The following is a 13,445-nucleotide window of genomic DNA, read 5'->3' as shown; positions in this document are numbered from 1 at the left end:
TACATATGATGTTCAATCAACAATGGTGTATTACATACACAGCAATTCAACACAACCACGTCATCCTCCACCGATGACCAAGGATAAAACCTCTAGATGCAAATATTTAATACATCTATTAAAGACTCAATTACCATGAGACCACAAACCTGACAACAACATTAACATGGTAGTTCAAGATACAATTCCACACATGTGTGTGTTCAACACTCATGAAATAATAATCCAATTTTCATACGTATTTCAACACACCTTTCCCATTTCACAAAATGAATTCCACTTCCTTTGTTTTCACAAAATCATTCCCATGGACAAAAGCCATAACTCATTTAAATTCACTACATTCTTTTCAAAGCCATTTCGAACTAATTATGCAAATTAAGTCATAAACAATAAATTAGGGTTTTTCCTTCCTCTTTCTCAACATTGACCAAAAAGGCCCAATTTACATCAACAAACAACAATAATCACAATTAAGACTCAAAATACCTAAGTATTTGCCCCAAAGATCAAAACCCCTCAATTAATTTATTAAATCAAATAAAAGAAATTAGGGTTTCCTCCCTTTTCAATAACCACATGCTAATTAACACTCCAAATAGCCCAAAACAACTCTCAATGATAACATAACCATTTCAAATACCCAACCCTAGGTTCCTTCCCATGATTTCAAACAAATCCAACATGGATATGATTTTTATGCAATACAAAATTACCACATGTCTATCTATAGACGAAGTATTGAAGAGAAACAAGGAGAATCCCTACCTCAAATGGAGAACTCAAATAGAGAAGATGACCCGAAATCAAAGTGCTCCAAATCCCAAATTTCTTGGATCACAACGAAGCCCTCGACGATCAACACATTTCTTACAAAGGCCCAAGGTGAGGAAAGCACTCTAGCTAGATCAATCCTAAGAGAGAAGTTAGGTTTTAGAGTGAGGTGCCCTCCAATGGAAGTTTTGAAAAAAATAAGAGAGAGAAAGGAAGTCAAAAAGTGATCAAAAAGTGATTTCACGGACTGATATAATAACAGGTCCGCTCGAGCGTACAACACTCCGCTAGAGCGTCAGACACAGGTTCACGCTCGAGCGTCCAAATTTCCGCTCGAGCGCCGGATGCACTCTCCCAGAATTTTCTGCAGACGACCAAAATGCTGAGAGAAGGAAATTCACGCTCGAGCGTCCAAACTTCCGCTCGAGCGGAAAGGCAACAACAAAAGCCCGCTCGAGCGTCAAACCGCCGCTCGAGCGGAGAGACCAAAACCTGGGCAAAAATTTCTAAGTTTTAAAACACAACCAACTTATTCCCAACCTGCCCAACACGACCCAAAACTCTAACACAAAGAGTAAAGGATAGAAATGAGGATAAAACAACAACGAATCTACGGAACCGAGTCCGGATTACAGTTAAACAATAACAGGGAATACCGAGATCGCTATAGGCGCTGCCCCTCGACCCCGCCGTGGCGCTGCCGCGGACCTACCAAGGGGCGCTGGCCCCTCGACCCCCGCGAGCTAACCGGGTAGCTCAATCCCCGTCATAATCAGCGAAGTGGCAATCTTGAAAGCATTAGCATCACAAACTTCTCTAAAAGGCTTGATTCGGGTTGGATTCGCATCTAACAACTCATAGCCTCACTGAAATAAAAATGCGAATAAAATTACAACTCAAAGGAGTTTTGTCAAACGGGATTGCCAAGAAATAAAACCTAACAATATATATATATATATATATACTTTCACACATATATATGACACAGTTTTACATACCCAAATTACTCCTATACAGGACTTCAAATTTTTTATTCCAAGTTTAATTTTTTTCAATAATTTTCTTCCTATCTAGTATGTAATATGTTGAGTTTATGGAGCTTGATAAATACTGTACATCTCACCCCGAGTATATTAAGGTATATATTACTTGTATAGTAGAACTAGCGTAGTTAGAAATTTCATTCAATGGGATCATTCAAAAAGTTGAGTTGAGAATTTTATGACATAATTTTAATTCTACACAATCAATTAAAATTAACTTTGATTTTATCTATTCCCAACCATAACAATAGAGTGATTCAAATCAAATTACATGTAAAAGTATGACAGGAGGACATGAATACTAGTCTTTTTTTAATTCATTCAATGGGACATTAATTCTTTTTTTTTTTTTTTCAAAAAGAAGATAAAATTCTACATTTACTATAATATAATTCAAAGCCCAGTGGTTTTGCCAACTGATACATACTGTGAGTTTTTACCATTATTTGTATGTGTGGTTTATGTATAAAGCAAAGATCAGAAGGAAAAATTAGAAGGAAGAGAGAGTTACCTGACAAAGGGTAGCAAGGGAGAGAGTAATTTGATCATAATACCGTGGATTCATTGTGACAATGACGACAATCGAAGACTTCGTTGCAGCAGGGAGCTCTAATCTTGCATCTTCTCCTATAATGCTTGTATCTGTAGAGAAATTAAATAAACCAGAGCATCAAAAATCAAAGAAATCATCAAATAGAGCTCAACCCACCAACCAAAAACTATAAGATAATACAAGAAATAAATAAATACCCATAACCCATCTTCCCAAAATCAAGTCTTTCATTGGCAGAGCCTTCCATTGTTGAATTGGAGCAAATGGAAAGAGAGGTGAGAGGGATGGAAGGCACAAAATTGGATCATCAGTTTATCCCATTTTTCTTAGAAAGTATAGCATCATCAGTTTCCAAGGATTTGACCCCTGGAACACAACGGATAGAATGACCATGTTTAGACTTCAAATAATATTACTTCAAATAATAGAAACCTTTCTATCAACCAAGAAACAATAATAGTCTATTCCCAAAAACTAAATTAGCCAATTGATAAAAAGAATATCTATCAACCAAGAAACAATATCTATCAACCAAGAAAGCATAAGGAAATAACATAAGTTACAACTTGAAACCAGATATTATTAGAAAAAGCAACAAACCTCTTCTTTATTGATTGAAGTGAGTTTCTCTTATTTATTCCCACTAAACCAAAACAAAGAATTTGTTCTAATCTTCAAACCAGAATAACTTACCATAAGAATTTTTTTTTAAAAAAATTGCCTCAATTTTCTTAGCAGCCAAACAAAGAAAAGAACTGATAATTACTAGTATAAAGTCCACAATTTCTACCAGTTGAGCAACAACCTCACATTCTTAATCCCTTCTCTGTTTGGCAAGTAAGAAAATATAGCAATTTCAAAATTATTTATTCCCACAAATCCAAAACCTGCCCAGCAACTAATTGGGAACAATGTAAAAGAAATCAAGATCAAATTTGATTATCTATTCTTTTCCTAAATTTATTACCAACCAAAAATGTAAAGCAAAACCTGCCCACGAACAAGTTCAAAATTGATTCACTAATTTTTTTCCCTAAAATTTTCTTAGCAACCAAACAAACAGAGGGAGCAGAAAAATTGAAGCCTGGAGGAGCTTCGTGGCATAGTCCGAAACACCATCAGAGACAAGAACAACCATGTCCTTAGTAGATCCTGTGTCCCGAATCGACTTCCCGAGAACTCGAACACCCAGTAAGAACTCATCACCGTATAGAAGAGTCACGTAAGCCTCGTTAGAAGACTGACGAACACAGATCGCATGCTGAAGCAGAGTGAATAGAAGCAAAAACCAATTGATAAAAAGAATATGTATCAACCAAGAAGAACAAACTCACAAAATTAGGCATAATCATCACAAAGCATCACCAACAAGAGTTACAGACAAATATCATAGGGTTGTGTGTGTGTGAGAGGGAGAGAGAGAGACCGATTAGAGCTCCAAGAGCTCCTTGAAACTTGGGAGTTAAAAACTTAACCACCTGGAAGAATAAAGATGTGGTTCATAATGGAACTCTAGAACCCATGTCGAATTCTTATTCGTTCTACTACTCCTATCAAATGCTCCTTTCAAATATACCACCCAACTCTATAATGTGATGAAGGATAACCCAGTTATCAGATGCCTTCTTGGAACATCATCCCCATTAAAAAAAATTCTATCCAGATAGACAGAATGATAATATTCTAATTTCTAATAAATATAACACATAATAAGGGAGCAAAAAACAAAGGTGTTGTCAACATGAACTCCATGAATAATACAAACATCAAGAAGGGATTGTTGAGATTCATATCCATATAATACAAACATCATGAATAATTCAACTTAATCTCATGTTCTCTTCTCTTTTCTTTTCTTCTTCTTCTTTTTTTTTTTTTTTTGGCCTTTTCTAGATTAGTGTAACAAATTGCATCAAGTTTTTGCATGATATGCAAGGATATATTACAGTATATGACCACAAAATTCATGCATTTTCGGGCAAAAATTATTATTTGAGAGCTTCAAAATGATATCAGCAAAATTGAGGGACCTTTAAATTATTTTTTCACCTCCATTGTTTACTGCCGTGGAACGAAATTCATGGCTCAAATCAGTGTAAATTCATCTTTCACTACTACAAATATAGATAAAGATCACACTTTTTTAGTGTGATCTATGTTTTTTAATCACACCTTTTAAGTTTTATTAAAGTGTGATCTTTAGGAGTGTGATTAAAAATGGTCATTTTTAATTACACTTTTTAAGTGTCATTAAAAAATGCTTTCATCACACCTTTTAAGTGATTAATAATATTTAGATCACACCTTTTAAGTGTGGTTAAAAACATTTAGATCACACCTTTTAAGTGTGATTAAAAACTTTAGATCACACCTTTTAAGTGTGATTAAAAATATTTTGATCACACCTTTTAAGTGTGATCTTTGGAAGTGTGATTAAAAATGATCATTTTTAATCACACTTTTTAAGTGTGATTAATAACATTTAGATCACACCTTTTAAGTGTGATTAAAAATATTTACATCACATCTTTTAAGTGTGATTAATAACATTTAGATCACATCTTTTAAGTGTGATTAATAACTAATAAAATCTGTGATAAAAAAAAGGTGCTACATATTTGAAAAATAATCAATATTATTTTTGTATGCACATTTGAATAATGTAATACACACTATATACTATATTTTGAATCATAACCACATATTGAATAGAATAACGTCATATATTTCATAAATGGAAATTAAATATTCAAAACTATATACAAAGGAATTAAATAAAAAAAATTATCTGTGCTTACATATATTAAAAAATGAAAAAACTTAAAAAACTAAGTTCTTTAATTCTTGGACCATATTTTGCATCTCTCCAAAAAATTTCTGACCTGAAAAATGAAAACACAAATTAATTCAGAAACCGCTGATGCATATGAATAAACTAAAAAGTTAATTCAGCAAACCAAAATAAGAACATTAATCATTTCTGCTTGATCTTAATCATTTTGGAAGCATAAAAATGTAACTTAGAAACACAGATGGCAGCTGCAAACACACAAACCATTTAAGCATGTGTATTTCATAAGCAATGTTCTAAAAATAATAATTCATTCTCTAACTTAGTCTGCATTGTTTCAAGGTAATAAATCCTCTGCAAGATGACTTGAGTGATCTCGTGAATTAGTTTGTCATGGATTACATTGTAAAGAGAGAAACCACCTTTACATTAACACCAATGCAAAATATGGATGACCTTTATAAAAATAACCAAGTATTCAACAGAACTCTACTCTGAAAATTTACATTGTACACTAAACTTATACAGGTTCTGGTCATATATAACTTTAAACAAAGTTTCAAAGGAAAAGAAACCACAAATGTGCCAATAACATTAATTACAGCTTTTGAGTTGAATAAAATCTTGGTAACAGAAAAAAAGGATAAAGTGTATAAAATTCTTTGGAAAGAGCAAGAATGAAACATTAACCAGAAGGCAAAATCTCAACAGGTAAAATTCCTGCATATGCCCATTAAACTACATCTTACTCAGGCATGTGGATAGCAAAACATAAAGCCTTTATGCAGCACATACATATCAAAAAATTATTAATGGATATAGATGCAAAAGCATAAAATTAGTGTTTGAGAGAGAAAGAGAGAGAGATATAAGCATGTTTAATCCACCAGTTAATTATGAAGAAGAGATTCTGCAAATCAAATCCACAACATACTTTCGTGGTCTTAGCTTCTTTTCAGCTTCCTTTGACCGCATTTTAACATGGTTTTTAGTCGATTCATCCAAGACACGCTGCACATTCAGCTTGCGCCAGGCACACCCTGATTCAACACGCTGCACATTCACCACTTTGACGTTCTTCATATATATCACAGAGGTCTCCCAACCTGAAGTCCTTACCACCCACATCAATAACCTGATGCAATGACAGACTGCTTAAAGCTATGATTGATAAATTACCAAAAGGTCAAAACCACAAGAGATTAATAACAAACACAACATTGATGGTCATCTTGTTGCAATTGCAAATGTCATGGAATCTAATTAGTAGTAATGTAGGAGATATGATATTATAAATCTTCACACAGATTATGAAAAAAGGAAATTGGTCAGGGAAGTATCTAAACAAAGCTGTGTGGTGACACTGTTTTTGCAGCTCAAACTTAGAGCAGATTCCCATCTTCAAAAAAAAAAAAAAAAAAAAAAAAAAAAAAAACAGAGGCAGTTGCCAACAAAATGTGCTTGTGCATAGTTGTGTCTATGTGAGGGAGAGAGAGCTCTTGCAATAGAACAGCAACCAGAAAGTGGCCCTTGCAATAGAACTCTTCTACTTTAGAACTATATTCAAGTTGGGGTGAAAGAAAAAATAAATAAATAAAAAAAAATAACAGCCAAAGACTTGGACCAGAAAATGTAATTATGTATACTTGATATATCTGAAGTGATTCAACCAACTAGAATATTGGAAACTTATTTCCCACTTGTTGATCACATCAATGATTAAAATTAATACTGCTTTTGCCTAGGAGAAAAAACAATTATAACTAATTAATAGTGCATTTTGCCAATCATATGAGTATCAACAGCCAAGTTACATCAAGAACAAATTAATCATGTGGAAAGGATACAGAAATTATGTCCAGACAACATCCATAATAAGATAAAGAAGGTTTAATGCACTCCTAAGAGGTAAAATGCTAATCTCACTCTATAATCAATTGCCGAGGTTTTCTAAAAACAGCTATCAAATATTCTGTCCTAACCTTTATCATCAAGAAAATTACGCTTTATAGGCCAAACATTTATGAGATCAAAGATCATAAAATCAGCAAGTAAAAATATGATAATATCCCAAAGATTAGGCATAAATTAACAGCATAGAAAATATACAAATGGACAATAAATGATATGTGAAGGAACCTGTTATGTGCTCCTTTAAGTTAATGAACCTGCATAACAAATTACACAGAAATGAACTAGAAAGTAACCATAAGTTGACCAACATTTAGCACCCTAAAATAATAGCTTCACACATAAAATGAGAAATGGTTCATTGTATGCATAGAACTCAAATGGTTATTCCACCAGTTTTCTGGACATATTTCATGCATAGAACTCATCTCAATGTCCTGATCAAATTAAGCCAGAATGCAGAACTCTACATTGTTGTATGCACAAATCATGAATTTTTCACAAATGATAGAAAATGAAGTGTATTCAACAGGGAATCAAGTGAAATTTAAGGAAACATTTTAAAGGAAAAACGATGGAATGAAACTTCTGAAAAACTGGTCCGTCTGTTATGTAAATGCATTAAGTTTGTGTTTCCATTACCTAATAAGACCTTCTATGAAACAACTGTTGAAGAAAGATATGCTAAAAGGGTGTACCAATTGGAGACCTACAAGACAACACAATATTATCTTGACAGGGAAAATGCTAAAAGGGTATCAATTGGAGACCTACCTGAAAAGGATTGAGTACAGCAATTGAGTAATTGATGCTGATAGTCTCACCCCCTTTGTCTACATCTGACCTGCATCAATAGCAAAAGAAAATGAAGTTACAAGGGAATTGCCTCATTGTCATCAACAAAATCTGAGTTGCTTATAAGCTTCTAGGCAGGGACTTTACTCTTAGGTGTTAAAATTTTTTTCTTTACCTGGAATGAGAGAAAATCAAGGCAATATCCATGAATTTAATCATTAAGTGTTCATCACATTATAGAGCTGCTATCAGAACTAGTTTAATAATTCCAATTACAACAGGAAATGCTGAATCAATACAAAATTACAATTATAATGGTGGCAAAAAAGTGAAAAGAGCATCTGACAATTCAGACATGCACAATCGAGAATATAGGCATGTAATAGTAAAGAACAAAAATGTGTTGTCTTCTACATGTGAAGCACAAGTAAACCAATTTAATTCAGCCCCCCTCAAGTAGAAGTGTGCTTCCAGATTAAATCAAAGAGAGATGTGCGACCAGATTATAAATGTAATTAATTATATACAGATTAATCCAAAAGTTGATGAATTACAGATTAATCCAAAAGTTTTAGAGAAACTTCAGTGTTATACTACAATGCTCAACTGAATCCAAATTACCAAATTACATTGCCTCTACAAGCAGTAAAATTCGAAAGAAATAGAGCGAGCGAGCAAGAGAGAGAGAGAGAGAGAGAGAGAGAGAGAGAGAGGAGAGAGAGAGTACCGATTAAAGTTCAGAAACAAAGTAGACTATTCACTGCCATTGGCCGTGTACCTGGATACCTGATGTAATATTAAAGTTTATCAGTGTTCACCTACACTGCAGAATTGGATCTTCATTAATTATCTCTCATTACCCCAGGTCCTCCATGTAGCACTTTGAGAATCAATGCCTTCCCAGACAGATATTAGGGCTAGAGGAGCTCCTTGATTTCAGTGCAGATCATAATGTGATCATCACATTATAGGATTCTACAGGTTCAGTGGCAAAAATAAAATAAAATTATTAGTGACCAACATCATACTAACTTATAATCAAGATAAATACGGGCACGAGTCATATCAAAAAGGCTCCTTAGTTGTTGTCCTTCCCACAGCTTTGTTTAGGCTTCAAACTTATTGTACTTGTTTACGCAATCAATAGAAACATCATCAATTAGACAATTACCCAACATCTTAATGCATATAAATCTACAATTGAAGATTTCCAAGAATTTGTAAAATATGAAAAAGGAGAAAACAAAACCATAGATAATTTTTCTATTGCATGTTTATGGTGAAGAAAAACAACATGAAATTCAAAGGCAAATTACAGAACAGACTATTACTTTCTAATAATATTTCTTTTGTTTCCAATAAAAAAAAAACAAAAAAACAAAAAATTACCAACTAAAACAGACACCATAACCATAAGTAGCCCCAGAAGTGGTGCAAGTTCGGGGGATAGAGTAAAGAGGATACATATTGTTCCAACCACCTACATGAGAAACAAAAGTCAGATATGCTAAAATGACCATCATACAAAATTTCCACCCAAAAAAATGAAAAAACACAATACTGTTTGAAAAGAAAAGAAAAGAAAAAAAAAAAAAAAAAGCACAAGAAGGGAAGTCATGTTATAATTAATAAAGGCAAATGAATACTATTATTGAATCAAATTCTATTACAATCAAAGAAATTGAAAAAAACAGAGTGTCATAAAAAAAACGTTTCTGGAAAACGTCATAAAAAAAAACGTCACTGTATGCCCTTTTTCTTGTAGTGAATCATACACATGTATACAAGTGATAAAAAGAGCGAACCTTGAGGTGAAGAACACCGCCGCCCAAACCCCAATCACCGCCGGTGAACTCAAGCCGAGCTTCGTTATCGAAAAAGCAAGCCCCTTTCCACTCAATTGACCCATTGGTAGGGGAGACCGATCCGACGAACGACGACAACAAGTCAACGGCGCTATGGAGATTGTTGAGCACAGGCCACGAAATCTACCGACGAAGAGCTGGAAGGACATCGTTGACTCTGAAGGGTACCTTCAGAGATTCCCCAAAATTCAAACCAAACACTAAACCTAACCCCAGAAAGTAAATTAACCCCAGCAACCACATGCTACGAGCAAACACCATCATCGTCAATATGTATGTACAGAATTGTGGTGATTGTGTATAGCCCTAGATTTGGGGTTTGATGGAGGGAGGGAGGGAGGGAGGGCGTATTATGGGGGGAGAAGGATGAGAGTTTGATCCATGGTTTGGGTTTGGACTAGTTCAAGTGACTGCTAGGGCTCGTTTGCCCTTTCGGCTGCTTCTCCGCAGCGCGGGAATAGAAAAAAAAAAGGTGGGGAGGGGAGCGGGGCGGGAATAAAAAATAATATTTTTTTTTGTCAAAAATAAAATTTAAATAATAAAATAATGTCGTTTAATTTTATTTTATTTTATTTTTATTTTTTTTTTGCGACGGGGTTGTCGTCATCAAAAAAATTTATTTTTTGTTAAAATATATATTTTTTTGTAGTTAATGAATTTTTTAAAAAAATTTTTTTTTTTTTTTAGTTACTAAGATTGAAAATTTATTTGTTTCATTTTTATTTTAATGAAAAAAATATTATTATTTTCTATTTGGTAGAAGAAGGGGTAATATTTTAATAAAAAAATATTTTCCACTAAAATTAAAGATAATTTTCTGTGGTCAATGAAAAATATTTTTCTGCGGCCTATTTTTTTTTTTGTTATTAAAAATCATGAACTAATTTTTTGTAGTAGAGGAGAAGGAGTAGTAGTAGTGGTGAAGGTGGTGGATAAGAGATGGTGGTGGTGGTGGTGGTGGTGGTGGCGGCGGCGACGAAGGAGAATAATGGTGAAGTTGTAGTAGTGGTAGAGTAGATGAAGTGGCAAGGGTGAAGGAGAGGTAATGGTAGTAGTAGTGGCAGTAATGGTGAAGGTGGTGGATAAGAGATGATGGTGGTGGTGGTGGTGGTGGTAGCGAAGGAGATTAGTGGTGAAGTTGTGGTAGTGGTAGAGTAGATGAAGTGGCAAGGGTGAATGAGAGGTAATGGTAGTAGTAGTGGCAGTAATGGTAGTGGTGGCAATGGTAGTAGTAATGGTAGTCGTAGAGGTGAAGTGGTGACAGTGGTAATAATAGTGGTAGTGGAATGGCGTTTGCAATAGTGGTGAACATGGTGAAGAAGATGGGTGGTAAGAGAAAGAGAGATGAGTGAGAGACAGATAGAGGAGAGAGAGAGAGAGAGACAAAGACAGAGTGATGAGCGAAAGAGAGACAAAGTGGTCGCTAAAAGTGCATTTTCTTGTAGTGGATAGATAAATCAAGAGGGAGCTCAGTAAATAGAGAAAACGGAAGAGAAAGAGTGAGCAACGCGAACATAGAGGGAGAGAGAGAGAGAGAGAGAGAGAAAGAGAGAGAGAGAGGGACAAAAAGATAAAGAGATAGAAAATGGGAGACAGAAAAAGAGACAGAGAGAGAAAAGAGATGAACGAAAGAGACAGAGAGAGAGAGATAGAGAGAAGAGAGATGAGCGAGAGAGACATAGAGAGAAGAGAGATGAACGAGAGAGACAGAGAGAGAGATAGAGAAGAGAGATGAGCGAGAAAGACAGAGAGAGATGAAAGATGAGAGAGATAGCGAGAAGAGAGATGAGCGAAGAGATAGGGAGAGAAAAGAGATGAGAGAAGAGATAGATGAGTGAGAGACATAGAGAGAAAGAAAGAGATAGATAGACAGAAAGAAAAGAGTGATGAATGAGAGAGAGAGAGAGAAGAGAGAGAGGAAGATGAAAAAATAGGTAAAAAGATATAGACAAAGAGAGAGAGAAAAAAAAAGAGCGAACATAGATAAACGAGAGAGAGACAGAGAAAGATAAGCGAGAGAGATAAAGAGAAGAGGGACAGAGAGAGAAGAGAGATGAGAGAGATAGACAGAAGAGAGATGAACAAGAGACACAGAGAGAAAGAGAGAAAGAGAGAGAGAGATAGACAGACAGACAGATAGAGAAGAGTGATGAGTGAGAGAGAGAGAGAAAAATAAGAGAGACAGAGACATAGAGAGAAAGAGAGAGACAGACAGACAGAGAAGAGTGATGAGTGAGAGAGAAAGAGAAGAGAGACAGAGACAGAGAGATAAGAAGATGAAAAAATGGGTGAAAAAGTTCCGTGTCTAACGTCTCATTTTCTAGTAGTGAGTCGTCTCTATCATTCATGGGTAGAATAGAGGCGCGGATTTGGGAATTGTATATTTTATATAAAAATCAAATTGAAATATTTAATACAATCACACCTATTTAGGGAGTGTGATTAAATATATATATATATATATATATATAATTACACTTATTTAAAAAGTGTGATTAAAAAGTAGTAATGTATATATAATCATACTTTAATTAAAATGTGTGATTAAAAAAAATATATATAATCACACTTATTTAAAAAGTGTGATTAAAAAGTAGTAGTGTATATATAATCACACTTTAATTAGAAGGTGTGATTAAAAAATATATAAATAATCACACTTTAATTAGAATGTGTGGTTAAAAAATATATATATAATCACACCTATTTAAAAGTGTGATTAAAAAGTAGTAGTGTATATATAATCACACTTTAATTAGAAGGTGTGATTAAAAAATATATAAATAATCACACTTTAATTAGAATGTGTGATTAAAAAATATATATATAATCACACTTGTTTAAAAAGTGTGATTAAAAAGTAGTAGTGCATATAATCACACTTTAATTAGAAGGTGTGATTAAAAAAATATATATATAATCACACTTAATTGAAAAGTGACATAAAAAATAAATATTATCACACTCAATCAAATTAAGTGTGATTAAAATATCAATCTAATTTTTTTTATCACACTTCTAATAAAAGTGAGATCTTTTTTTTTTTGTCAAAGTGTGATCTTTAACTATTTTTTGTAGTAGTGTTTTCACAAAAAATGCGGAGAGGCAGCCATTTTCTTATCAAAATTGCTAATCCTAACAAGAGAACTATCTGTATACTTCAATGGCTTTTCTTCTCTATTTGTATATTTCTCTTAATTTATTTCTCACTCTTTCATTATACACAAAATTCATATATATTAACATATTTATGTATACAAACAGAATTATACAACCAAATTTATATATACACACAAACAGATTTTATATATACAAACAGATTTTAAATCATACATACTACAGATTTATATACACACAACACAAACAGAGAAAACACCATTCCAAACCAATCCAATAAAAATCATATTAAAACAGAATGAATAACTAATAAAAAGCAGAGTCACAACTACGAATCAAATCCAAACCGTTAATTTGACCTGCACATACAAAGATATTGAGAAAATAGAAGAACCCATCTAGATTTGTGTGTTTTGAGAGATACCCAGATGGTGTTTTGGACTGAGAGAGGCATTGTTTCAAACTGCTTCTGAGCCATCGTAGTTACAAAGAAAAGCATAAATTCAACAAATGGAAAAAGAAGAAACCCCATCAATTTGGGGTCGGGTATGTGTGAAGGTATGCAAATGAAAGAAGAAAATCCTAGAGGCTGAAAT

At 33.8% G+C, this 13,445-nt stretch overlaps 1 long non-coding RNA gene across 3 annotated transcripts; it reads right to left on the bottom strand.

Moving 5' to 3' along the window:
* Positions 1–5,052: 5,052 nt before the first annotated feature.
* On the bottom strand, positions 5,053–7,917 carry LOC114260286 (uncharacterized). 3 transcript variants are annotated; one of them, XR_014337103.1, is made up of 4 exons: positions 7,847–7,917; positions 7,301–7,329; positions 6,096–6,296; positions 5,053–5,252 (listed from the first exon to the last, which is right to left on the bottom strand). It is a non-coding gene; the product is annotated as an uncharacterized LOC114260286 (long non-coding RNA). The 3 variants fall into 3 exon arrangements; XR_014337104.1 differs by lacking the exon at positions 7,847–7,917 and adding an exon at positions 7,715–7,813; XR_014337102.1 differs by lacking the exon at positions 7,847–7,917 and having other exon boundaries at positions 7,301–7,830.
* Positions 7,918–13,445: the final 5,528 nt, after the last annotated feature.

The sequence above is a fragment of the Camellia sinensis genome, chromosome 8 (genome assembly GCF_055761805.1).
Source record: "Camellia sinensis isolate YWXY chromosome 8, ASM5576180v1, whole genome shotgun sequence".
Lineage (NCBI taxonomy): Eukaryota > Viridiplantae > Streptophyta > Magnoliopsida > Ericales > Theaceae > Camellia > Camellia sinensis.
Note: the sequence above shows the minus strand (reverse complement) of the source record. Positions and strands in the feature narration are given on the sequence as shown.